Source organism: Ovis canadensis, chromosome 9, assembly GCF_042477335.2.
Source record: "Ovis canadensis isolate MfBH-ARS-UI-01 breed Bighorn chromosome 9, ARS-UI_OviCan_v2, whole genome shotgun sequence".
Taxonomy (NCBI): Eukaryota; Metazoa; Chordata; class Mammalia; order Artiodactyla; family Bovidae; genus Ovis; species Ovis canadensis.
Window position 1 is genome coordinate 82,901,020 of NC_091253.1, and position 27,396 is coordinate 82,928,415.

Below are 27,396 nucleotides of genomic sequence, written 5' to 3' on the forward strand. Positions count from 1 at the left end.
GGGCTATTATTTCATTAAATGCAACCCTGACTCCCACCTTTTGAAGCTCACACCTTATTATTAATATATGTGTTTGCATGTGTGTGTGTAAAACCATACTGCATGTAAACATATATATGTTTATATATATATATATATTATAAGATGGATAGAAATGGAGAGCTTGACCCATCCTTCTACTGGAGAGATTTCAAAAGCGTTTCTTGAAACGGTCTGAAAATATTTACTCTTGCTTATCATCTCTATTCACTCCATCCTCTATTCACTGTGATAATTCTTTTATTGTAAATGTTTGTGTATAGATATATATATATATGTATTTATGTATATTTGTTGTTGTGGTTTAATCGCTAAGTCATGTTCGACTCTTTGCGACCCTGTGGACTGTAGCCTGTCAGGCTCCTCTCCATGAAATTTCTCAGATAAGGATACTGGAGCAGTTTGTCATCTCTTTCTCCAGGGGATCTTCCCAGCCAGGGACTGAAGCCATGTCTCTTGCATCAGCAGGCAGTTTCTTTGTTGCTGAGCCACCAGGGAAGCCTGCTTATGTAGAGGTACATATGCATTTGTATGTATGTGTGTATATGCATCACGCCTATTTACTTGTGCATATAACCTCAGATATGCAGATGACACCGCCCTTATGGCAGAAAGTGAAGAGGAACTAAAAAGCCTCTTGAAAGTGAAAGAGGAGAGTGAAAAAGTTGGCTTAAAGCTCAACATTCAGAAAACGAAGATCATGGCATCTGGTCCCATCACTTCATGGGAAATAGATGGGGAAACAGTGGAAACAGTGTCAGACTTTATTTTGGGGGGCTCCAAAATCACTGCAGATGGTGATTGCAGCCATGAAATTAAAAGACGCTTACTCCTTGAAGGAAAGTTATGACCAACCTAGATAGTATATTAAAAAGCAGAGACATTAGTTTGCCAACAAAGGTGTGTCTAGTCAAGGCTATGGTTTTTCCAGTGGTCATGTATGGATGTGAGAGATGGACTGTGAAGAAAGCTGAGCACCGAAGAATTGATGCTTTTGAACTGTGATGTTGGAGAAGACTCTTGAGAGTCCCTTGGACTGCAAGGAGATCCAACCAGTCCATCCTAAAGGAGATCAGTCCTGGGTGTTCATTGGAAGGACTGATGCTGAGGGTGAAACTCCAGTACTTTGGCCACCTCATGAGAAGAGTTGACTCATTGGAAAAGACCCTGATGCTGGGAGGGATTGGGGGCAGGAGGAGAAGGGGATGACAGAGGATGAGATGGCTGGATGGCATCACCAACTCGATGGACATGAGTCTGAGTGAACTCCGGGAGTTGGTGATGGACAGGGAGGCCTGGTGTGCTGCGATTCATGGGGTCACAAAGAGTCGGACATGACTGAGTGACTGAACTGAACTGAACTAAACTGAACATACTAGTAGGTACATATTTGTATGTGTATTCATTATATGTATATGTGTGTACATATATATATCATGTGTGTACATGTGTGTGTATACAAATACATATCGATACACTGTGCTGTGCTGTGCTAAGTCACTTTAGTCATGTCTAACTCTTTGTGACTTTATGGACTGTAGCCCACCAGGCTCCTCTGTCCTTGGGATTCTCCAGGCAAGAATACTGGAGTGGGTTTCTATGCCCTCCTCCAGGGGATTTTCCTGATCCATGGATCAAACCTGCGTCTCCTATGTCTCCTGCATTGGCAGGAAGGTTCTTTGCCACTTTGCGTCACCTGAGAAGACCTTGTATATACTACATAGATACAAAAAACTTGTACAAATACATATATATATATTATACAGATACACAAACATTTATAATAAAGGAAGTATCACAGATGAATAGAGAAGGCAAATACATATGTTTAAATATGGTATGTTTATATATAATATGCTTATACATATACACGCACATATAATAAGGTGACTTCATGTAAGTCAGAAGTACTTTTTCTGTAAATCATCTCTTTTTGCCATGTTTATTAGTGCTGACAATAGCTATTATAGTTATTGTCAAGAACCATGCAAGGTCCGAGATTCTACATTAATAACAAGCCAATATGCCAATCTGTCACAGTTTCATGAATGCTGGCAGAAGACACGAGAATCCTGGGTCAGAAAAAGAACTGTACTCCTCGTGACAGAAGCAGTAGCCAGCATGTCACCACCCTGCTTGTGTGACTTCTCCATCTTCCTAAAGGATGGAGGGAAGAACTCAGCCTGGACAGCTGCACACACAGTGGGCAGAATTTACAGAAGAACTCTGAGACTGGGATACTCTTCACTTGAATAGTAAGCAGAAGGAAGCCTGCTCTTTCTGTGGGTGGAGACGTTACCTCTTCCCTCAAAGTAGCTTGCTGCAAACCCAAGCCTGAGAGCTGGGCGGAATAAAGCACGGCCAGGCCGGGACCTTGAGTTCTTGGCACATCCAGCAAGAATACGCATGGACGCTTAGGGCTGTGGCAGATCTTCTCTCACAAAAGTTGTACGTGAGTGTTCTTGGGCTTTCAGGACTTGTATTATATGCAGCAAATTTGTTGAACTCTTATTTTGAATGGTTTTCAGTTGATTCTTTCGGATAAGGTATAATCATTATTTCCTTTGTACGTATTTTTTAATGGTATATATCAGTGTGGTCAAATAATTGTCTATTTTATTTGAAAGTATATTTTTATAGTAGTATTTACATTACCATATAATGTTGCCATCATCTGTTTTATATACATTCTTTGAACTTGGATTCTTAGCTCTTTGAACAGAGGCTGAGTTTGCGCCTCTTTGCAGCCCTGGTATCTTGTAGGGTGCCTGGAGTGGGCCAGGATAGATATGGATTGAATGGATGGTTAGGTGGATGGATGGGTTGATGTAGGGAGTGATGCACATATGACTGCATCTTTGATCGACATCCTCAGTATATCTGGGAATACTTCTTTCTTTGTCAAACTTGTTCTAAACAAATTCTCTAGTTTCTAGATAAATGAAAGCAACAGCATGAGTTTCTGAAGTGTCCTGACAAAGATGAATTGATTTGTTTGACTTTAACGAAGACTATGGAGAAGGCACGGGCAACCCACTCCAGTACTCTTGCCTGGTAACTCCCACGGACGGAGGTGCCTGATGGGCTGCAGTCCGTGGGGTCGCTAAGAGTCGGACACGACTGAGCAACTTCACTTTCACTTTTCACTTTCATGCATTGGAGAAGGAAATGGCAATCCACTCCAGTGTTCTTGCCTGGAGAATCCCAGGGATGGTGGGAGCCTGGTGGGCTGCTGTCTATGGGGTCGCACAGAGTCGGACACGACTGAAACGACTTGGCAGCAGCAGCAGCAGCAACAAAGACTATAATGTTGGATGGGGCCAATAAATATGAGTCCTCACATTTGCTTTTATTTAATAAAAATATGAAACAAAGTTAACAATTTTAAGCACCACATTGTGTTTTTTAATTTATTTATTTTAATTGGAGACTGATTACTTTATAATATTGTGTTGTTTTTTGCTAAATATTGACATGGATTCTGAGTACACATGTGTCCCCCCATCCTGAACCCCCTCCCACCTCCTTCCCCACCCCATCCCTCTGGGATGTCCCAGAGCACCAGCTTTGAGTGCCCTGCTTCATTCATTGAGCTTGCACTGGTCATCTATTTTGCATATGGTAATATACATGTTATATGTATATTATATATAATATAATGTATCATGTCATTGCTATTGTATCATCATACATATCAATGCTATTCTCTCAGATCATCCCACTCTCACCTTCTCCCACAGAGTCCAAAAGTCTGTTCTTTACATCTGTGTCTCATTAAAGCACCATATTCTTGGCTTTTATTCCCTGATTACCCACAACCTTTAAATCAAATGAAGGCTTAAAGGGCTTGTCCCTCAAAGAGTTTACAATTTGCCTAAGCCTAGTAGTACTGTGCATTGTCAAAGTGGATTCTCAAACGTGTAAATATGATCATGTCACTCTTCTCTTTAAGGAGGAAGCACACACACATGTCTAAGAGGCTTCCTTTTGCCTTCAAGATACTGGCAAAGAGCTTGACAAGAAATCAAAGACTCTCTGATCTTCCCGCTTCTCAAGCTTTGCCATTTAGCATGGCACATACCCAAACCTAAGCTTCAACAATGTCAAAATGATTGGCGTTTCCTAAGCAAGTCCAGGACCCCAGGCTTTTGCATACTCTGCTTCTGTCTGGAACATCTTTATGTGTGCCACTTCCTGGCCACTATTTAGTCATCTTTCAAGATTTATTTCAAATTTTGCATTTCACAGAAAGCTTTCCCTGAATACTTCTCATGGAAAATTCACCAGGCTCATTCTTACATCTCCGTTGAAGTTAATCATTCTCTGTTTGAGCACCCATAATATTTTGTTGCAATTACTAATTTGCAAACCTGTGCATTCCGACTATGTCCAATCTATTATCTGGCTCTGGAGTCTAGTTCAAGACCTGGCACATGGTAGGTATGTTTAACTGTTAGTTTCTCCCCTGCCCCATCCTTCTCTTTATGGCCAATATATTATTACTGGTGAGACTATTCATGAGCAGTCAACTCAGAGACCTAACTCCTGTGAAAATACATGAAGAATTGGCATTGTAAAGTAGCTTAATGTGTTCTGTTAATGCTCTTCAGCAACCACAAAGTCAAAAGAAAAGGCTTGATACATTATATGTGGCAACACAGGTCCTAGGAGTATGGGGGAGGGGGGAACATGTGCCCACATATATCACAGGACGTAGAGTTGGTGATGGCACAAAAGCAGAGTCTGTCTTGGGTGTGCCTCTAGATACCTCCTGGAGTATGAGGGGTTGATAGCTCGACTGAGTTCCTCTCTGGAATTTGTCATCATTCTGACAGGTCATCCCAGTTCCCAAGCTCTTGGTGGGACTGGCTGAGGATTTCCTTATTGCCCCCAAAGAACTGCCTTCAATAGACTTCTGGCTTAAAAATCTCCACCTCAGAATCTACTTCCTATAGAGCCCCACAATAAAACAGAGGACTTACTATGTGGCAGAACTTTCTTTTGTGAGCTCATGGAAAGTGCCCTATTTAAAATATTTCTCAGGACTTCTTTGGTGGTCTAGCAGTTAAGAATCTGCCTTGCAATCAGGGTGCGATCCTTGGTCAGGAAACTAAGATCCCACATGTCCCAGAGCAACTAAGCCTGTAGCTCACACAGTAAAGCGTCTCCTGCCATGCAGGAGACCTGGGTTCGATCCCTGGGTCAGGAAGATCCCCTGGAGAAGGGAAAGGCTACCCACTCCAGTACTCTTGCCTGGAAAATCCCGTGGATGGAGGAGCCTGGTAGGCTACAGTCCATGGGGTTGCCAAGAGTGGGACATAACTGGGCGGCTTCACTAAGCCTGTAAGCCACATCTTCTGAGCCTGTGCACCACGACTACAGAGTCAGTGCACCACAAGGAGATCCCGCCGCAAGGAGATCCCACATGATGATGCAATGAAAATCCAATGTGCCTCAGCTAAGACCGAACACAGCCAAACAATAAACAATTTTTTTAAACAAAGTAAAATAAAAAATAAAGTAGAAAATAAAATATTTCTCTGGGCTCTTTGTGTTACTGAAGGCTTTGGGGTATTTTTTATTCTATCTAAATGCTTCTGGGAGTGATATCTGAACTCCCTACGACATAAAACAACCAAATGAATGAACAAATGGACCTTTTGTTTTCATTTTGTTTCTTTTCTACTTATCTGTTTATAAACAGTATAAATCCAAATGATAATTTCAATTCAACATGAGTAACCAGTGCTAAAGAAGAATGAGCTGAAATATCACCAAAAAAATAAAGAAACATGATTTTTTTGTTAGCTCGCGAACTTTTATTATGAAGTGAATATACAGTGTTTAATCCTGATTTTGTATTCAATTATTAAAAATAGAATGCAGAGTCCCATTATTACCTTCATGTGTCCCAAGAACAGACTCTAAACTCTTCCGTTTTATTTTAAGAAATAAGGAAGGAAGAAACAGAAGCCAAATGATGATGCTTCATCACCAGGACCTCCATCTGTGATCATCACACCTACAGGTAAACTGAAATAACCTGCCAATATAGACGAACGTGCATGCATTCTTTTTTTAATTAATTAGCTTATTTTAATTCAATTTAAAAGCATTACAATATTGGGATGGTTTTTGCCATACATCAATATGAATTGGCCATAGGCATACTTGTGTTCCCCTCCATCCTGAAACCCCCTCTCATGTCTCTCCCCACCCCATCCCTCCAGGTCGTCACAGAGCACCACCTTTGGATGTCCTGCGTTATACATCAAACTCCCACTGACTATTTTACATACGGTAATGTATATGTTTCAATGCTAGTCTCTCAAATCAAAAAACAGTGGTTAGCTACCACGAAGTAGGTGACAATGCCTTAACCATATGCGTGTTGTCAAGCCTGAGAGCCTCGTCCAACTTTGTCAGAGGAAGTTCTCACCTTTTCTCCTTTCATACAACATGCACGTGTTCTTTTTAATTGATTAATTAAGCTCTCTTTTTCTTGACATGGAAAGTGAAAGTGAAGTCGCTCAGTCGTGTCTGACTCTTTGCAACCCCGTGGACTGTAGCCCACCAGGCTCCTCCGTCCATGGGATTCTCTGGGCAAGAATACTGGAGTGGGTTGCCATTTCCTTCTCCAGGGGATCTTCCCGACCCAGGGATCAAACCTAGGTCTCCCGCATTGCAGGCAGACGCTTTAACCTCTGAGCCACCAGGGAAGCCCTTGACATGGACTGGTTCTGTATTTAAACCAGTAAAATATCAAGGCCAGAAGATCAGTATCAACTTGTTGACTGGCTTCAATATTTGAAGTGCCAGAAGGAAAACAAAGCTTTCTGCAATGGTTTTATGAAACTGTATTGATAAAGATGACTTTGGATGAAGGTACATTTCCACTGGCACAGCCAATTTAGAGCAAAAGTGTTGAGTAGCAATTCTCCACTGTCTTCAGAGAGATGTTATGGGGAGGGAGGTGGGAGGGGGGTTCATGTTTGGGAACGCATGTAAGAATTAAAGATTTTAAAATTTAAAAAATAAAAAACTAAAAAAAAAAAATAAAATAGTTACCTTCTTTACCCTCTTTCTAGGTTTCCTTGGTAGTTCAGATGGTAAAGAATCCACCTGCAATGCAGGAGACCTGAGTTCAGTCCCTGGGTTGGGAAGATCCCCTGGAGAAGGGAATGGCAACCCACTCCAATATTCTTGCCTGGAGAATTCCATGGACAGAGGGGCATGGCAGGCTACAGTCCATGAGGTCGCAAAGAGTCAGACACGACTGAGAAACTAACGCTTGAGAACTTGAACCCTCTTTCTAGAATCTTCATTCTAGAAGGACCCAGTACAGTTCTACGATTGTGCCCTTCCTTTCTTTCTAGGATGACAAATTAGACGTGGAGGCATGTCTGGGAATCTGTAAGAAATTCCCAAATCATTGAAACACCTAAAAAGTTTTGTTTTGTTTTTTATAAATACAGATGCAGATTCATGTCATTAGACCTTCTGACTCCTCCACAAGGTCTGGGGTAAGGCCCTGAAATCTGTATGCTTAACAAGTACCCTAGGGGCTTGGGATGATCAGCTGGGTTTGGGAACCACTAATCTGTGAATTTCATTCTTGTCAAGAGTTTAAAACTTCATGATTAGCCTTCTCAGAGGATTTGCTTTTTAAGGAGCATCTTAGAGAAAGGCAGTGCTTAACTGAAAGGAATAAATCAGAGCAAAAAGTGGAGAGAATATGGGGAAATTGGACAACCCATGTCCAACTTATCAAATCAAACCCCACATAAATCATCTTACTCCATCTGCCCTTTGAGGTCCACTGAGGTCATTTGTGTCTGTCTCAGTGTCCAAGATAAAGGAGAAACGGAAGAGAATAGCTGCCTTTCTTCCCTCCCTGGCAGCTCCCTCTTCCTCTTTATCCTCATCCTTTATTCTCCCTTCCTCTCTTTCATTTCAGAGATGTGTGTACTAGTCCTTTCCTTTCCAAAAAAGAAAAACAATCATCACAAGATGCTGTAATTTATAAAGGCATTCGAAGGACAAAATTAAACTAAAGCCCTCAAAATTAAACTGTATACATAAGGACAGAGAACCTGAAACAGCTCAGTTATAAAAGACTGCCAGAGGAGGCGGCAGCCACTTCCTCATGACTAATCCCAGACAAGTGGCCCCCATGCTCTGAAACTGTGTGCGTGTGTCCTCTCTGCCCACACTCTGATGCAGGCAGACAATGCTAGGTCTTGGCACCAGTTGTTAAAAATAAACTGGGAGCTCTCAGAGGCAAGACAGTCTTTGCAGGGAGACACACCGTGAGGGCTTGAGCAAAGAAACTCTCCATCCCCAGCACTAGGAAATATCTCAGTGGGCACAACTGGCCCACCAGTCCCCCAGGAGAAACCCAGCCTGAGATCGCTGCTTCAGAGCCTTCAAAGGAGCAACAAAGAAGCAATATTGTCAAGTTCGCTCTGTGATCCTCGTTTTTCATCTTGGGATTTTAAGGAGAGACCACACCAGCCCTGATGGGGGTTAGGAGTCAAGCACCTGTAATTTTCTTGCATTTGACACATGGGTTCAATAAAAGTCCCAGCAATTTTCTGAGGATATTTTTCTCTGCATCTTGAGCTCATGGGTAGTTTAAGGGAAGATTAATCCAAGGGTTTACTGTATTATACTTAACCTCATTAAAATATTGCTTTGGAAGATGTGTTTAATACCCAGGGATCTTGCTGATCCTCTTTATTAAGTCCTTTAAAGGAACTCCTTAAACAGTGAGCAGAGCTGAATATTACAGTTTTCATTTAAGTTCAAGCTTCACTTTACAACCAGGGTGCTTACCATCAAGGTTTGGTGATCCCTGAGGACACTGACACACAGACTCTGTAATCTACACGTTATCCAGAACTTTTACAAGGATAGAGAGATGGGAAGGGTCTGTAGGAAGACAAAAGTAGCTGAATGGCCCTCTCTCTCTCCTCACCCACACTAAGTGTTCCCACAGGATAGAAACCAAACTAGCAGAAGTTTATGAAGCGCTTATTAGGTAAGCAACGTTCTGACTCATGTAAACCAACAGTATTTTGAGGTGGGTGCTATTGGGAACTCTGTTTTACTGATGAGGAAACTGAGGTGAGTAACTTGCCCTGATAACTTGCCTGGGAGCCACGACAAATTAACCACGTGGTCATTCACGGTGGTTTAGTTGCTAAGTCATGTCCAACTCTTGAGACCCCATGGATTGTAGCCTGCCAGGCTCCTCTGTCCATGGGATTTCCCAGGCAAGAGTACTAGAGTGGGTTACCATTTCTTTCTTCAGGGGATCTTCCCAACCCAGGAATCACACCTGGGTCTACTGCATTGCAGGCAGATTCCTGCATTGCACATGGATTGTTTACTGACTGAGCTACAGGGGAAGCTCTGCGGTAATTCAGGATATCACCAATTCATCAAATATCCCCCATGGCCCATCCAGCCCTGAAAGATCTACCTAGCTTGTTGTCAACATGTCATCCTTCCTTACTGAACTCCAATCTCTTGCCCCTGTGGTCCCTTTTCCATCTTAAAACCATAGGTGATCCAGAGGAGTGTCAACACTCCCCAGAAGCAAGGACTTTCTTTGCCTTTAGGAGAACCTACTCCTTTTCTGGCTTTTTCCTGAGTCACCTTGAACAAGTCTGAGCCTCCATAGTCTTATTTTCAAAGAAGATTGTTACGAAGCTCCAATGAATTAAGATATGCGACAGCAAGCTCAGTCGTGTTTGACTCTTTGTGACACTTTAGACTATAGCCCACCAGGCTCCTCTGTCCATGGGATTTTTTAGGCAAGAATACTGGAGTGGGTTGCCATTTCCTTCTCCAGGGGTTCTTCCCGACCTAGAGACCAAACCCAGGTCTCCTGCACTGCAGGCAGATTCTTTACCTGTTGAACCATTGGGGAAACCCCAACATACAGGAAAAACCAACTGTAAATTGTAAAATGCTGACCAACTTCGGTCATAACTATTAATAAAAACATGAGATATAATTCAATAGCAATGAAAGGAAACACAACCAGTTCTGACACAGTCAATATATTTGGTGCAAAATCAGGTTATGTGGATAGTTGAATAAGGTAATAAAACAGGCTAAAATATAAATATATTCCTAGGACCCTGAGTCAGTAATATTGAGAGCAGGTAATGAATAAATCTTTGTCATCATCATAAGTTAATTCTGTATAATATTTTATAGCTTATAGAGCTCTTTGGTGATGGTGTTTATTTTATTATATAAAATATTGTCAAGTGGAATGTGTGAACCAGGAAAATGATTGCTATGGGCAGACATGTCCAGATAAATATTCACTGCAGTGGACTAATTACAGCTCCTCAGGGCCTCCTGAGCCCTTAGAATAACCTGATTGACTTTTTGAAATGTGAAGGGAAGGGAATGAGACTAATAGAGGAATCTTAGAAATATTTCACCCATTCTCACTCCAAGTCTTCATTTTCAGATGTTTTCATGACAGAATGGTCCTCTAGGAACTATGTGTACTATTTTCTATTGTCTGCATAACTCACCAGGCTGAAAATAAAGATATGGAAAGTTCACACCTGGTTTCCCAGGACCCTTTAGCTGTGGACTTCAGGATGCTTCTTCTCAGGAGAAGAGACTACTTTGAAGGATCCTGGGAAAAGAAGATTCACTTCATGATGGGAGGAGTATATATTTTAGATGGCATAGGCTCAAATCTGCTTTCTAAAGAAGCCTCTTGAAGATCTCTAAGGCTTTGAGAGAGCAAGGAACAGGGTGGCAAGCATGTTGGTTAGGGTGTTTTCGTCTGCAAATAATAGAGCACTCAACTAAAAGGTATAGTTTAAACAATATAGATATTTATAATGTTACATAATAATTAAATATATCTATAGGCTCTATAGATGTATTAATTGTCCTTATTGCCAGGAATAACAATAACAGTTACTATTGTGCACGCCTGTCACTCAGTCATGTCCGAATCTTTGTGACCCCACAGACTGCAGCCTGCCAGGCTCTTCTGTCCATGGAATTTTCCAAGCAAGAATACTGGAATGGGTTGCCATTTCAAACCTGCATCTCCTGCAGTGGCAGGTAGATTCTTACCACTGAACCACTTGGAAAGCCCACAGTTACTATTATTACTATTAAAGCGTCTGCCTGCAATGCAAGAGACCTGCAATCTCTGGGTCACGAAGATCCCCTGGAGAAGGAAATGGCAACCCACTCCAGTATTCCTGCCTGGAGAATCCCATGGATGGAGGAGCCTGGTGGACTACAGTCCATGGGGTCACAAAGAGTTGGACATGACCGAGCGGCGTAATTTTCACTTTCACTTTCTTTCACTATAACAAGTAAGTCAAGGCAGGGAAGTTCCAAGTTGGGTGCAACAACCCATGAACCTGGAGTTCTTCTTTGTGCTTTGACACCTAAAATGTGACATTGATGCCTCCCCTCATGACCTCAAAAAGGCTGCAAAGGTTCCAAAGGTCACATGTTGACAAATCACATTCAGAAAAGAGACTAGGGATCCTTTCTATTTCTGGGAAGAAAAACCTTTTTTCCAAACCCTTATCAGACATTTCTTCAGGTTCCATGGGTCAATATTGAGTTACTTGCCTATATACTAATTGTAAGGAAGACTGGGGAAAGAGTAACTGGTGTTTCCAGTAGTAAAAGAAGGGCTTGTCCAATAAAGAAAGGGAGAGGAATACTCCTGGAAAGGCCACCCATTATATTCGGGTAGCTTTCCCACTAGAAACTGCTCAGAAATTGTTGGAGAGCTATCAGTTCCTGTAAAACTGGGCCTTGATTCAGAGGTAGCGAATTCCTAGGAGAAGGAAAAATCTACTATTGGACAACCTGAGGTTGGCATGAGGAGCTTTATAATTTGGAGTCCATCTTTTCCTTTCTCCCTTTATTAGGAAAAGGCATTAGGAGCCTGAATGGAGGGTGTCACTCACTCCCCTAGCAAGGGATCATTATAACAGGAAGAGAACTCCTTGGGAAATGGCAACTTTTCTAATGCAAGCTCCTGTAAACAGAGCAGACCACTTCCATCACAGCACCCACCTGAGCCCATCACACAGACAGCCATGCAGGGCAGCAGGACCCCAGAGAAGGGGGACTCGGCAGAATTCACCGTTACTGGAGGACAGGGAATGGTCAATGTCCTGCAGCTGTGGGTATCCTTATGACCACACCTTTCAATGTCTCTTACCTTATAAGCCCCGATGTTCATAGAAAAAAACAGTGCCAGCTGCTGATGAAATGGAAGAAATACATCAATCTCTAGATGAAAATGTTGTTCTGCCAAGTCATTCCACCGTGGAAATGACTGAATATTGAGGCAACCTGGTTCAGACAGGTGATTTGAGGAAGCAGACATTGGAGGTTGGATTCCTATGGCTCCAGGGTGAAGAGCTACTCAAGTTTATTTCCACAATACTCGCCCTTCAGGAGTGTTTATCAATGATTAGTCTACAGTCAGGCTGACTGCATTAATGGAGAGTCTAGACCTCAGGGAAACCCAGGTGAGCAGTCGACTGAATGTGAACCTGAGTGCCAACTACCACTATGTAGGAAGGACTAGTTCTTAACCAGCAAACCTGGCTCTGGTTAAGAACTAAGGCTCCCTATCAGGTTTTACATCATGTCTCACTTATTAATGACATATGTGTGAACTCTGACCAATTACTTAACCTCTCTAAGCCTTAATATCCTTACATACAAAAAGAAATAATGCTTATACATACCTTCCTTAGAGTGTTGATGAGAGGATTAAAATAATTACATATGCATTTCTTAGGCTAGTACCTTGCATATGTAAATATCAGTGACTCATTATTAGAGGGCAAGTGAGAAGACCTATAACTGGTCTGAAATCAAATAATGAATAACTGACTTGATTAAGGTGAGTCAGTTAACCTAAGGACACAATGCAAGCAGATGGGAAATCTTGCGGGGCGGGTACAACATTTTTGCCCATGATATAAATTAATTTTATTCCATTAATTGGGCTTTTGTAAGGCTACTTACTTCCCTGTGTTGGAGATGAAGGTCAAACATCTATGGAACAATTTGGAACATTTCTGAGATGTGCAGGGCAAAGAAGCTGAGCTGGAAAAGGTTGAATCAGTTGCAGAGTTGACTGCAGTTCCTGCCAACCTGAATGGAGAAAAGGCACATGTGCACTTTAATCTCCCCGATGTTTTCTTGAGAAACAAGATCTGAGCAATGTAAGGATGCACGTGGAAGGGAGGACAACAAGGATATCTGTGGAACCTGAAGGTATTGGAAAGATGAGGCAACCCTGAAAAGGAATGAAGCTCATGAGCTGGGAGGTTGTCAGGGGATCCAAGGCAATTCTAAATCCTGGTTACCTTGTCATGCCCTCAGCCCCTGAAGTCCATAGAATTCTCCCAGTATAATGAGTCAGCATTTTACTATCTCTCTTTTTACCTCGCCCAGTGTGGCAAACAACTACCTGTGGCATCTGGTTTCCACTTACTTATCACTCTGGTTTACTCAAGATGTCTGCTTACTCATCATTTCTCTTGTTCATGATCCTTCACGGCCCTTCTGCACTACAACCTTTCTGGCTTCATTCTCTAGGCTTCATTTCAGAAATTCGGATTAATCCAATTTAATCCTCATGACTCTGGTTGAACAACATTCTTGCTCCACACCTCATAGCTTATAGATTGTCCTTGGCCTGGTGGCCACATCTGCTCTAGTCAGCCAAGGCCAAGAAGACAAGCCAATATCTCGGCCAAGGTCACATTGTGACAGGAACATATTTGCCTAAAGAACTGCCTAGAATGTTTCTTCAGTGAAGAAGGAAGATGGCCTCTGGAAGAGGACCCTAGACTTTGGAGGCACCCTGAAGCTTGGACTAAACTCTGTAGCAAGTTTCTCAAACTAGAAACTAGAACTAAGTAGGAGGAAATCATCTAAGATCTTTTAAATTCAGAAAAGGCTTGAGTTTGTGTGCAAAAAGGACTTTAGCACTTGACTGAGCATAAAAGTACCTTCAGAGGGCCAGTTACACAGACAAAACCAGACAATACCAAATCAAGCCACCTAGGCACTGGAAAAGAGGAAAACCGTAATTTGGTACCAACTTTACATTAGAATAAAGACCTTTGGGAGTTCAGTGAAGCAAGTTGACACTTCTATTGGGATAGGAGATAACAAAGCTATTTTTGTTGTTGTTCAGTTGCTCAGTACTGTCTGACTCTTTGTGACCCCATGGACTGCAGCACACCAGGCCTCCCTGTCCTTCACCATCTCCTGGAACTTGCTCAAACTCATGTCCATTGAGTTGGTGATGCCATCCAATCATCTCATCCTCTGTCATCCCCTTCTCCTCCTGCCTTCAATCTTTCCCAGCATCAGGGTCTTTTCCAAGGAGTTGGCCCTTCACATCAGCTAGCCAAAGTATTGGAGCTTCAGCTTCAGCATCAGTCCTTCCAATGAATACTCTGGGTTGATTTCCTCTAGGATGAACTGGTTTGATCTCCTTGAAGTCCAAGGGACTCTCAAGAGTCTTCTCTAACACCACAGTTCAAAAATATCAGTTCTTCAGTGCTCTGCCTTCTTTATGGTCCAACTCTCACATCCATACATGACTACTGGAAAAACCATAGCTTTGACTAGACAGACCTTTGTTGGCAAGTAATGTCCCTGCTTTTTAAAAACACTAAGTTTGTCAAAACTTTTCTTCCAAGGAGCAAGTGCCTTTTAATTTCATGGCTGCAGTCACCATCCACAGTGATTTTGGAGCCCCAGAAAATAAAGCCTGTCGCTGTTTCCATTGTTTCCCCATCTATTTGCCATGATGTGATGGAACTGGATGCCACAATCTTTGTTTTTTGAATGTTGCATTTTAAGCCAGCTTTTTCACTCTCCTCTCTCACCTTCATCAAGAGGCTCTTTAGTTCCACTTCTCTTTCTGCCATAAGGATGGTGTCATCTGCATATAGGAGGTTATTCAGAGAATTTATTATTATTGAGTCACTTTTCCATATGCATTTTTTATTGGAGTGTAATTGCTTTACAATGTTGCATAAGTTTCTGCTGTACAATGAAGTGAATCAGCTATATGTACCCATATATCCCCTCCCTCCTGGACCTCCCTGTCACCCTACACCCATCCCACTCATCTAGGTCATCACAGAGCACCAAGTTGAGCTCCCTATGCCATACAGGAACGTCCCACAAGCTCTCTGTCTTACACGTGGTAGTGTGTATATGTCGGACCTGCTCCCAGTTCATCCCGCCCTCTCCTTCCCCATCTGTGTCCACAAGTCTGTTCCCTGTGTCTGTGTCTCTATTTCTGCCCTGGAAATGGACTCCTCTGCACCGCTTTTCTAAATGAATGGATGAAGGCACTATGGTGTGTGTGTATATATATATTATATATAATATTATTTCATATACCTTACATTTTTCTATTCCTCACTTTTTAATCTTCATGGGTGAAAGTTACAGTCTACCTTACCAATGCTGAGGGACAGATCAAGGGAAGGGAAGAGAGATACACGCCCAGGGTGGGAGTCACCGGGAGAAGGCAAATCTCAGCACCTGTGTCTCTTGTCCTTGAATTTGTTCTGTGGGGATCTTACTTGTTTGGGGTTTTGTTTTATACAGCCAAGGGTGACCTAATGGAGACATGACAACTGAGTGTACTATGTATCTTGGATGGGATCCTGGAACAGAAAAAAGGCACTAGGTAAAAACAAAGTAAAATCCAAACAAGCTCTGGATTTTAATTAATAATGTATCCATATCAGTTCATGGGCTTCCCTGGTAGCTCAGCTGGTAAAGAATCCGCCTGCAATGCAGGAGACCTGGGTTTGATCCCTGGGTTGGGAAGATCCCCTGGAAAAGGAAAAGGCTACCCTCTCTGGTATCCTTGCCTGCAGAATCCCATGGACAGAGGAGCCTGGTGGGGTACAGTTCATGGTGTTGCAAAGAGTCGGGCATGACTTAGTGACTAACACACACTCCTTGGTTCATTAATTGTAACAAATGCACCATGTTAATGTCAGATGTTAATAAAAGGGGAAACATGGTGTGGGGTAGGGAGAGGCATATGAGAACTTCCTGCTTAAACTCATTGCTCAATTTTCTGTAATTCCAAGACTGTTCTAAAAAATAAAGTCTCTCTCTCTCTCTCTCTCTCTCTCTCTCTCTCTCTCTCTCTATATATATATATATATATATATATATATATATTTAAGGACCCATTTCTAGCATAATTTAGACACTTATATAAACACTTATCCAGTTCACTTGAATGGTGAGTGATTTAAGACACTGCAAATACTCCTATATGAGGATAAAAAATGAATTATATAATGAGAAGAGGACTGTTAGAGAAAACATTAAGATCATCATTTGTTGGACCATCATTTGACCTCATCAACCATCAGTATCCAAACTGTCATCCTTTATTCTTCAAAGTGCAACCTTAACTTACTAACAGAAAAACTTAATCAGGAGAAACAGCAGGCTGTAATTCTAATGCCATGACTCTGCACTTCAAATCCTCATGTGGGCTACTTAGGAAAAAAAAAAGAATAGAAAGTGTCAAACAGGTGGTACCTGATGGAGGGCTGGAACAGGACAGTGAGCTCCTCAGAATGAGAAAGCCTCTAACAAGAGCTATTTCAGATATAATCAGCTCAGGAAAGAAATTGCAGAACAGAATGAACATTCTAATTCAATTTATATTATTATATTGATGATGCATTTATATAGTGCTTTTTGTAGCCAAGGCTGTCATGCACATCAGGCTAAGTTCTGCACAACAGAATTCAGAATATTGAAAAGAGAATTGCCCTGTAAAATTCCTCACCTTCAAAAGTCTTTCAGGAAACACACATAAAAACAGACATTTTGGGGTAGATATGACTTAGGAATTGCAGCTGCCTCAGGAGAATGTTTATCAAGATTTTACTTCCTGTGTTTTCCAGCTTGCTCTTGAGAGAGAACAGCCGCCCCAGTTTCCCAGTCATTGTGGCCAAGGATGAAAAAGTAAAAGCTCTGCTGGGCGTTCGACATGCTGGCGAGTCTCTCACGGGGCCGTGGACAACGGTGAAGTGATGGCAGCCCACCCAGGGTCCACTTGTGCTGCCCTATCCTTTTGCTTGCTTTCAAGGATGCTTTTCTGTCTTTATCAAGGTTATCGCAATGAATATAAAGTATCTCCCATCCTGGCTTAAGAGGCAATCTTAGTTAAGAAGTAAAACAGAAAATTCATACAAGTTTTAAAAGTCATAAATGGAAGAGTCAGATCAGGCAGGAATGGGAACTGGAGGGGCCGAAAGCAAAGCTTCGCCTTCCGTTCCACAGCGGGTCCCTTGGCCTCACCTCCGTTCCCCTCTGGCATCTGCCTTCCACCCTTTGCCTCTCTGCAAACTGCCTTTCAAGCTTATTCTGGGCCTCTCCGCTCTGCCACCACTCAGTTTATGAGTGGCTTTGGCTGGGCCCAGTGCTAACTCTGGATTCTACCCTGCGTGGCTTTTCAGTTTGGCACTCACTCTGTGGCTCTGCCTTTCAGTGTCTCAGCTCCAGGGCCCCAGGGGGAATGTCCGGGTGGATGGGCTCCATCCACCTCTTCCAGGGACTGAGGGTAAGAAGAAGGTAGTGGGGAGAGTGGGATGTCTAGGAATGAAATGTGAAATGGCAGGAATTGACTTATGGGTGTCAAGAGTGTCCCCATCTCCTCTTTAAAACTCAATTTATATTATTATGCTATTAACTTGTATTCCTTATAGAAAAATAGACAACCAAGATAGGCAAACACACCTTTAAATACTTCCAATCCCACATGGGCTTCCCTGATGGCTCAGTGGTAAAGAATCCGCCTACCAATGCAGGAGACTCAGATTAAATCCCTGGGTCTGGAGGATCCCCTGGAGTAGGAAATGGCAACCTGCTCCAGTATTCTTACCTGGAGAATTCCATAGCCAGAGGAGGCTGGTGGGCTACAGTCCATGGGGTCAAAAAGAGTCAGACATGACTTCATGACTAAACAACAACAACAACAACAAAAATTCCAAATAGAACTATTGCAAACATTCTGGCACAAGTTTTCAGAATTTTAAAAATGCTGTATTTATATATATGAATTCATGTGCATGTTAATATTTTTAATGAAAACAAGATCACTTTATACACACTACTTTAAAATCTTCTTTTTCGGCTAAAATTATATATGAGTATGTTGAATATATACCCATTCCCATGAACATAAATCAATAAATCTCAGGGTTAACTGCTGTATGATATTCACTGGATATGCCATAATGCAGACAGGAACCTCCAGTTGATACTTCAGTGATTTCAATTTCTTTCTTCTTATTAACAGTAATACTCCAGTCAACATCTTTATATACATTTGTCTGTACAATGTTCTGAAACATTCCTGAAACTTTGAAATATAAATACTTTCAAGTAGATTTGCTTGGGTAGAAGACATAGGACATATGACCAGAGAATTTTGCACAAATGTGGTTCCGATATATGTTTCCATGGGTACTCTTTGGAGAAGGAAATGGCAACCCACTCCAGTATTCTTGCCTGGAGAATCCGCATGGACAGAGAAGCCTGGCAGGCTTCAGCCCATGGGGTCACACAGAGTCGGACACGACTGAAGCAACTTAGCACTCATGCATGAGACCAGTTTCTTCATATCCTGAGTATTATCATTCTCTTTACCTCCGTTTCTCCTTAACTGACTTATTTTTCCCCTAATTTGCCATCCATATGGCAACTCCTTCTATAATAATTTAGGTTAAATGTCCCTTTAGACCAAAGGTACCGCATCTGACTCTCCTTGGCCAGATGTTTCATTTGAGAGAGCATTATTTTTAGCTTGATCTTCCTCTTTCTCACTGTCTTTGTGATTTGCTAAAATATTTGTATTGAGCATCTGCCTTTCCTTTATTGGCTTTCTTTCTCTATTTAAATCCAGACGTATAGCTTTCTTCCTCTATTTAAAGCTGTCAAATATGCCATTACCAGGTTTTGCCCAGAGAATTTACTGAATATTTATCTTTGGTCAAATAGCACAGGCATATCTGCTGAAAGAAACTGACAGTCTGGTAAATTATCTAAGGGTCTTATACTGAACAAGGCTTTGCCATGATGGTATCTGCTTTTTGTCTAGGGGAAACACATTCATTCCCCTACCCATTCATTTATTTTTTCATTTATCCATTCATATTTCCCAAGGAGAATTAAGTTATAAGTCTCCAGACTGTCTTAGGGAAGACTTTTTGATTGAGTCATCTTTAGATAAATCTTTTAATATTACATACTTCACCAACAAGGACAAATGAGAAACAGGTACTGCTAAGTCACTTCAGTCGTGTCCAACCCTGTGCGACCCCATAGATGGCAGCCCACCAGGCTCCCCCGTCCCTGGGATTCTCCAGGCAAGAACACTGGAGTGGGTTGCCATTTCCTTCTCCAATGCATGAAAGTGAAAAGTGAAAGTGAAGTCGCTCAGTCCTGTCTGACTCTTGGGGACCCCATGGACTGCAGCCTACCAGGCTCCTCTGTCCATGGGATTTTCCAGGCAAGAGTACTGGAGTGGGATGCCATTGCCTTCTCCGAGAAACAGGTAAGTATGCAACAAATTCATGTGATCAATGACAAAATATTTTAATTATTTTTAATAAAAACAAAACAAATCCAGAACGATAAAAAGCCCAAAAGAATCATCTGTAACTATATAATTCAAAGGTAATCAACAGGAGAGTCACGTTTTATTTCTAGTTTCTGAATGTTTGCTGTTTTTGCTGTTGTTGTTTAGTCACTAAGTCATATCTTATTCTTTGTGACCCCATGGACTGCAGCACACCAGACATCCCTATCTTTCAATACCTCCCGGAGCTTGCTCAAGCTTATGTCCATTGAGTGGGTGACACCATCCAACCATCTCATCCTCTGTTGTTCCCTTCTCCTCCTGCCTTCAATCTTTCCCAGTATCCAATCTTTCCCAGCATCAGGGTCTTTTCCAATGAGCCAGTTCTTCGCATCAGGTGGCCAAAGTATTATTGGAGCTTCAGCCTCAGCATTGGTCTTTCCAATGAATATTCAAGGTTGATTTCCTTTAAGATTGACTGGCTTGATTTCCTTGCAGTCCAAGGGAATCTGAAGAGTCTTCTCCAGCACCACACTTCAAAAGCATCATTCTTCGATGCTCAGCTTTCCTTATGGTCCAACTCTGAATCTTCATCTTCAACATAATCCTGAAGAATAGCTGCCAAAGAATCACTTCCAAAGGCCTTCAGGATGCGATTGAAAACACCTTTAAACTGGTTGTTTATACAAAATGAATGATAACCACTAGGATGCAACAACGGTGGACATCTGGACAGTGTTAGAGAAAGGTGCGGGGGAGGGAGGAAGGAAAGAAGGGAGAAGAGAGAGGGAAAGGAAATAAGGTAAGATCAGGGAGAAATGGAGAGGACATAAACGGAAAAAATTATCCACAAAAGAATGAAAATGGCTGGTGATTTATAAAAGCAGAGGAAACAACATAGAAGAAGGAGAAGCAAGGAACCAACATCAGAGCAAATCCTTGTATAATCAGGGTTCTTTTAAAGATTGCAAGCGATAAAAACTTGACGTGAAGTAGGATACACAGAAAGTGAAAGATTATTTAGACACATCCTGGTGTGTTTCTAGCAACCAATGAAAAGATTAAACAAACAAATCCATGCAGAGTTAAGCTGTGCCTCCCAAGCAGTGGGAACCAGGACTCAAACCCACTAGGATTCTTTTAGCGCATCTCTTATCCTTCCTTTTCTCGGTGTATCCTACCCCACTGCAGACTCTCTCATGTAATAGAAAACACAGCCACCCCAAATTGGCGGGCTTCCTACCCCAAGTCTCCCACAACCTGAGAGAAATTCATTCTTTTTTCCTCAATTCCAGTTAGGAAAATCCCAGGAATTATTTTTTGAGTTGCCCATTTTTGATAATTTGTACACATCTGAACCAAGCAGCTGTGTTGAGACGGATGATATTAGCTAAGAACGTGGTGACTCCCTCTAGAACCATGTAGCCAGAATGGGAGGAAAGGCAACTCCCAAGAGCCTGCATGCTAAGTCACTCAATAGTGTCCAACTCTTAGACCCACTGGGCTGTAGCCACAAGGCTCCTCTGTCCATGGGATTTGTCAGGCAAGAACACTGGAGTGAGTTGCCATTTTCTTCTCCAGGGGATCTTCCTGGTCCAGGGATTGGACTCGTACCTTGTATATCTCATGCACAGCCGGCAGATTTTTTATCTGCTGAGCCATGCTTTTGTGATAAGTTGCTTCAGTCGTGTCTGACTCTGTGTGACCCTATGGACTGCAGCTTGTCAGACTTTTCTGTCCATGGGATTCTCTAGGCAAGAATACTAGAGTAGGTTGCCATGGCTCTCATTCAGGGGGTCTTCTGGACTCAGGGACCAAACCCACATCTCTGAGGTCTTTTGCATTGACAGCTGGGTTTTCTACCACTAGCGCCACCTGAGTCATCAGGGAAGCCAGTTTCCAAGAGTGGGGTTATTTCCAGAAGGCTCTGGACAAGCTAGAGATGCTACTGTTCTCAGAGCATCAAGATTTCAAACCATTTGGAAGCAGTTTGAGAGATAATAGCAGATCACAGTAGCTTCTTGTTTCCCAAGAAAGTGTAAAACAAGCAGGCTCCTCCATGGTTTATCCCACCAGTGTCTGATTTGGGGGTTCCATTCAATGCCTGACAGTAGCCTCCACAATGCTGGCATAGTTTCAAGAAATATTGAGCACCCAGAAAGATGGGTTCCTCCAAGACCAATGCAAGGGTTTTTTTTTTCTTTTTTTGTAGCTGATTAACAACATTGTGATAGTTTTGGGTGGGCAGCAAGGGGACACAGCCGTACATACACATGTATCCATCCTGCCCCAAACGCCCCTCCTATCCAAGGCTGCCACGTAACTTGGCACAGAGTACCCTGCGCTATACAGCAGGTGCTCATTAATTATTGCTGTATACTCAGTAGTGTATATATGTCATCCGAAGCTCCCAATCCATCCCACTCCACATTTCCCCTCAACAAATGGGCAAGATCAAAATAGACATTGCACTAAAGAAGACATACAGATAGCCAAGAGACACATGGAAAGATGCTCAATTATCAAGAAATGTAAATCAAACCTACAACAAGGTATCACCTCACACCAGGCAGAATGGCCATCACGAAAAAGTCTACAAATGACAAATGGTGGAGAGGATGTGGAGAAAAGCGAATCCTCTTACACTGTTGGTGGGAATGTAAATTGATACAGCCACTACGGAGAACAGTATGGAGTTTCCTTAAAAAACTAAAAATTTGAGCTACCATATGTGTTTTCTTGTTCAAGAGCTTTGCACAACGCTCAGAACTTTTGAAACTGATCCCCTTTTATTATAGTTGATGAGTGAGCCAGACCAGTAGAGGGCATCAGTAAGCCGGACCAGTAGAGGGCATCAGTGAGGCATGGAGGGTTGGGGGAGGGGCACCATGGTTGCTTGGTAACTCCCTTGTGTTGAGCTTAAGCCGAAGCCCCAGGGACTGAGTCACGAAGAGACGGGAGAAGGGGTAGGGAGACAGGGTAACTCGGGAGAGGAAGGGAACCAGCCTGTGAGTCAGGTCTTCACTGGAAGCCCTGGCTTTTGGTGGCAGGACTCCAGGAGTACTTCATTTATCCTCAGAAAATGCCACGTGCCCTGGTTTTGTTTTTTTTGTTTGTTTGTTTCTTCTTCTTTTTTTCTCCATCTCAGACTAGGCTTTTGTTTCCCCCTTCATTTATCTGGTATTCTTTGAGTGAGAAAAGTAAGAGTTTGCTTCAAGGACATTCCAAAGGTCTCCATTATCAAACTTTAAAAAAAAAAAAACAAAAAAACAGGCAATCACTGTAGTCCATCTGTCCTGCTGAATTATCAACTCCAGGAGAGCCAGAGATTTGTTTGATATCATCTGTACTACTCTCTCTTCTACCTTCCAGGTTCTTGGTGAAGTGTGGCCAGGAAGGCTCTGTAAATATTTGTTCAAGTGAATCACATATAATCATATAATACTTTGACTTGGTAACAATGTCTACAATTAAAGGAGACTTATAGCACATTCTCTATAGAAGATTTTTCTAGTTCAGCCTTTCTGTTTTTAAATCTTATTCAATTCACTTCAGGCAATGTTTATTGAGGGACTTAAACTCTATACAAATCATCGTGCTAGACACCCACAGCATAGGTTCAGTGAAATTATCGCTTACTGCTCCAAAAGGACGGATGCTCATAAAGAAATGTTAGACTGCTACAGAAATAAGGAGCAGGCAGAATAAAATGCAACCACTACTTGCCGTCAGGATGTGGGGGATGAACCTGACAACCCCAAGCTGGCTACAGATTCCAGCCTCCTTCAGTGACTCTTATATCAGGAAACCCAACAGGCTAAACCCAGCATTTTGCTGCTGCTGTTGTTGCTGTTTTAAGAACAAGCTGGTGAGTCAGAAGGGCCAAGTTTTGTTTTTTTTTTTTTCCTCCAGAGTGTTCTCCAGAGGAGGGCGTGGAGAGTTACTCCATATGAAGAGTCACAATTATTGTGGAGCCACTCAGTTGTATTAACTAGATTATTCAGGAACCATTTTGCAGACCACTTAAAACTCTGATGCACTTAATTGCACATTTGGACAGTTAACAGTACCGTCTAGTTTTGTTTTGTCTTCCTTATGTCATTCCCTTTGGGGGAGTTGAAACGTTCTTTTTTCATTTGGCCCAAACCAGTTTTGTTTTGTTTTTTTTTCAGCTCAATGTCTATGCATTGCCAAAGAGGGAGTGCTTTCCCTTCTCTCCAGACAGGAGGCTCCCAACATTGAAAACATTTCAGGGGAAAAGTAACAAAGGCCATTCAAATAAGAAGCCTAAAGATCCCAGGCCACCCAGCTCCAGAAACAACATAAGATTGAATTTTTGCTTCTTCGTCATCCTGGAAATAAATGAGTATGACACAGCTATGACATTAAGAGGAAAGATAGAATATTCAATAGACCTATCAGAGGCCTTTCATCACCCTGATGGATGTGGGACTTAGGGAACAGTCAACAGAATGGTAAGTCTGACCACTTCTCACTTTGACCAAGTCAAAGACGTGGTCACCATGATGATACTAAAAGTGCGTTTTTATTCCCATTTCCTGCAAATAGAAGCCACTATGTGTCTTTCCTTATTGTTCCTCCAAACATATCCTCTATCTACGATACTCTTAAACAGGAAGGCTTTAGCATCTTTGGTCACAGGTTAGTATAGAAAATAATTTTGAAATGTGGCTAATTACATTAAAATCAGTTCTACTGATGAACTTATTTTTCTTTGCTAATTGTGTGCTAATAACCATTTAAAATTAGATATAAAATAGCCCATTGAAAAAATGGAGTAAAACTTTGTAACATGATGGCTGTATATAGTTCACAGTTCAGTGTTTCCAATCAAAACAGTATTAAGATCCAAAATCTTAATTTATGCTTCTTACTTTGTACAATGCCTGGCTTTGTTGGCATTTGCTTGCCTGGATTTTATTTTTATCAACTCATCATCTGAATAGTTATTTACTTTTCAAGTTTGATCATAAAAGAAATTATTTGAAATATGGCAGTGAGGCATTTAACAGAACCAGCCTTTCACATACTTGAAGGAAGATTGTTATGTGTTTGGCTCTGGTTATCACATCAAAGCAGGTTATGTGCTAAGTTGCTTTCATCATGTCCAACTCTTTGCAACCCTATGGATGGCAGCCTGCCAGGCTCACTGTCCATGGGATTTCCCAGACAAGAATACTGAAGTGACTTGCCATTTCCTTCTCCAGGGGATATTCCCGATCCAGGGATCGAACCCAAGTCTCCTGTGTTTCCTACATTGCAGGTAGATTCCTTAGTACTGAGCCACCTGGGAGGCCCCCAAAACAGGATATAGCTCTAACCAATACAGTAAGGATTGTATCCCATCCTAATTATGAGACTCAGGAATACAATCATCTCTCATAGAAACTTGTAATAATTTTTCTCAGTAGTTGCTGCTGCTGCTGCTGCTAAGTCGCTTCAGTTGTGTCCGAATCTGTGCAACCCCATAGACGGCAGCCCACCAGGCTCCACCGTCCCTGGATTCTCCAGGCAAGAACATTAGAGTGGGTTGCCATTTCCTTCTCCAATGCATGAAAGTGAAAAGTGAAGGTGAAGTCACTGAGTCGTGTCCAACTCTCAGTGACCCCATGGACTGCAGCCCACCAGGCTCCTCCATCCACGGAATTTTCCAGGCAAGAGTACTGGAGTGGGGGGTGCCATTGCCTTCTCAGTACTTACTTTTTGTTAATTTGGCTGCAAATGAAGTGTGCTTAATTTAGCCCTAAACTCAGCAAAAACAGCTGATTCATAGCCTTTATAGGCAACATAAAAGATTTCTGATCCATATACAGCAAACAATAAAAGAATGCAATCATCTTGTGACTTTGCTTACTCATGGATTCGGTGTTTCTCTAGCCTTCACCAGTGATCATGACCATTTCCTGGACAGAACAAAATGCCAACAACTTGGATGCAGCAACTTCACAGGAACATATGAAAGACATGCAACATGGAAAACTTATGGAAGAGCCAACTCCCAGTGAGAACCCATGTTAAAATATGTTAAATATGGAAAATGATAAAAACTGAAATCTGTGAACAGTAATAAATCTAGTATTTTTTGACAGCTTACCATTTTCTATCTTCTCAACCATCTTTAAATCTTATTATCCTTATTTTATAGACAAGGTAACTGAAAAATAGATTTTGTGTAATGTTCTTAATATTTTATAGCTAGAGGAGACTCAGGGCTTCCCAGGTGGCAGTGGTAAAGAATCTGCCCGTCAGTGCAGGAGATGCAAGAGATGTTAGTTTCGATCCCTGCGTCAGGAAGAGCTCTTGGAGAAGGAAATGGCAACCCACTTGCCTGGAAAATTCCATGGACAGGGAGACTTGTGGGCTGCAGCCCATGGGGTTGCAGAGTCGGACACGACTGAGCACATGTGCACACACCCCCCCACATTAGTGGATGAAGCTGGGACTTACACCCGGCAGCCTGCCTCCAGAAGCCAGGCTCTTAACCATTGCATTACGCTGATGAAGAGTTTCCCCCAAAATGAAGCTGTATGCATGTTGCTTTCCACGGAATTTGATGTTCTCTAATCCAGCTGCCTCAGGTGACCCCAAAAATTCCCTACAAGACTTGAAAATGATTATATTGGTATGACTGGGGTATGTGTAGAAATAATAAATCTTTTAAAAATTCTTTGTGATTTTTCTTGTTGCTTGCTTTTCACCTCTTGCTTTTATCCGGCTTTATTTTTATGAAATACCTGTGCTGGTGGCCTATTTAATTAGTGAAAGAGTGACATGCTTTCATGATTATTGCAATAGTCATAGTCTCTTTTATGCTGTACAGGTGTGTAATCAATGCACCTTTTAAATTCTATGGAATGTGGTCCTCCTTCTAATTGCAGTAAATTGGTCGCACTAATCACTTTGAGTTGTTGGCCAACATAGTTATAGATTTCTACCAGGTGTTCTACCGGAAGATAATTACTTAACAGTACAAAGTATTTCAACAGTGCTGAATGTAAAACAAATCCAAGGGTAATTCCAAAAGCTGGCTTCCTAATTCATTCATTCATTTATTCATTCACTCACTTTAGAAAAATACATTATTGTGTATTCTGTGTATGCCGGCCATTGAACTAAATAAAGATCAGGAAAACAAAAGGCATAATATTCACTCCCTTCCCTGCCTTCAAGAATCTCACAATTTAATGGACAGTATAATGAAATAAAGTATTATATGACCCATGAGAAAACAGGGATATGTGAAAATTTCTAAAAGGGCCCAAAGGAGTGAATGACGGACTCTGCTTTGGAATTATAAACTCAGAGTCAAAACGGAGACAATGACACTTGAGCTAAGTCTTGAATAACACGCAGGAATTTGCCAGTTGTTTCTGTTGCAGCTCCCAGAAACATTAGTACATTTTATGTGGTTGACACAGAGTGCAGAGCAGGGGAAGGGCTGGAGAGGAGGCTGTGTGGTAGAGTACATTTATATTGTGAAGGATCCTTTATCTTAGGAGAAGGAAAACTTGTTCTTAGGAACAATGAAGAAACACAAAAAAGTTTTAATGAGATAAAATATGTAGCATATGGCCTCATAATTTTCTGAGTACCAGTCTGTCTCCCTCAGTAGACTTGTCACAAGAGCCTTCCCATCATAGGTGCTCCGTATAGTCAAGTGAATCCTGAAT

The 27,396-nt window shown here is 41.9% G+C and overlaps 1 non-coding gene across 1 annotated transcript; it reads right to left on the reverse strand.

Moving 5' to 3' along the window:
• Positions 1–6,374: 6,374 nt before the first annotated feature.
• LOC138446337 (U6atac minor spliceosomal RNA) lies at positions 6,375–6,500 on the reverse strand. The gene has a single exon (XR_011259277.1). It is a non-coding gene; the product is annotated as a U6atac minor spliceosomal RNA (small nuclear RNA).
• Positions 6,501–27,396: the final 20,896 nt, after the last annotated feature.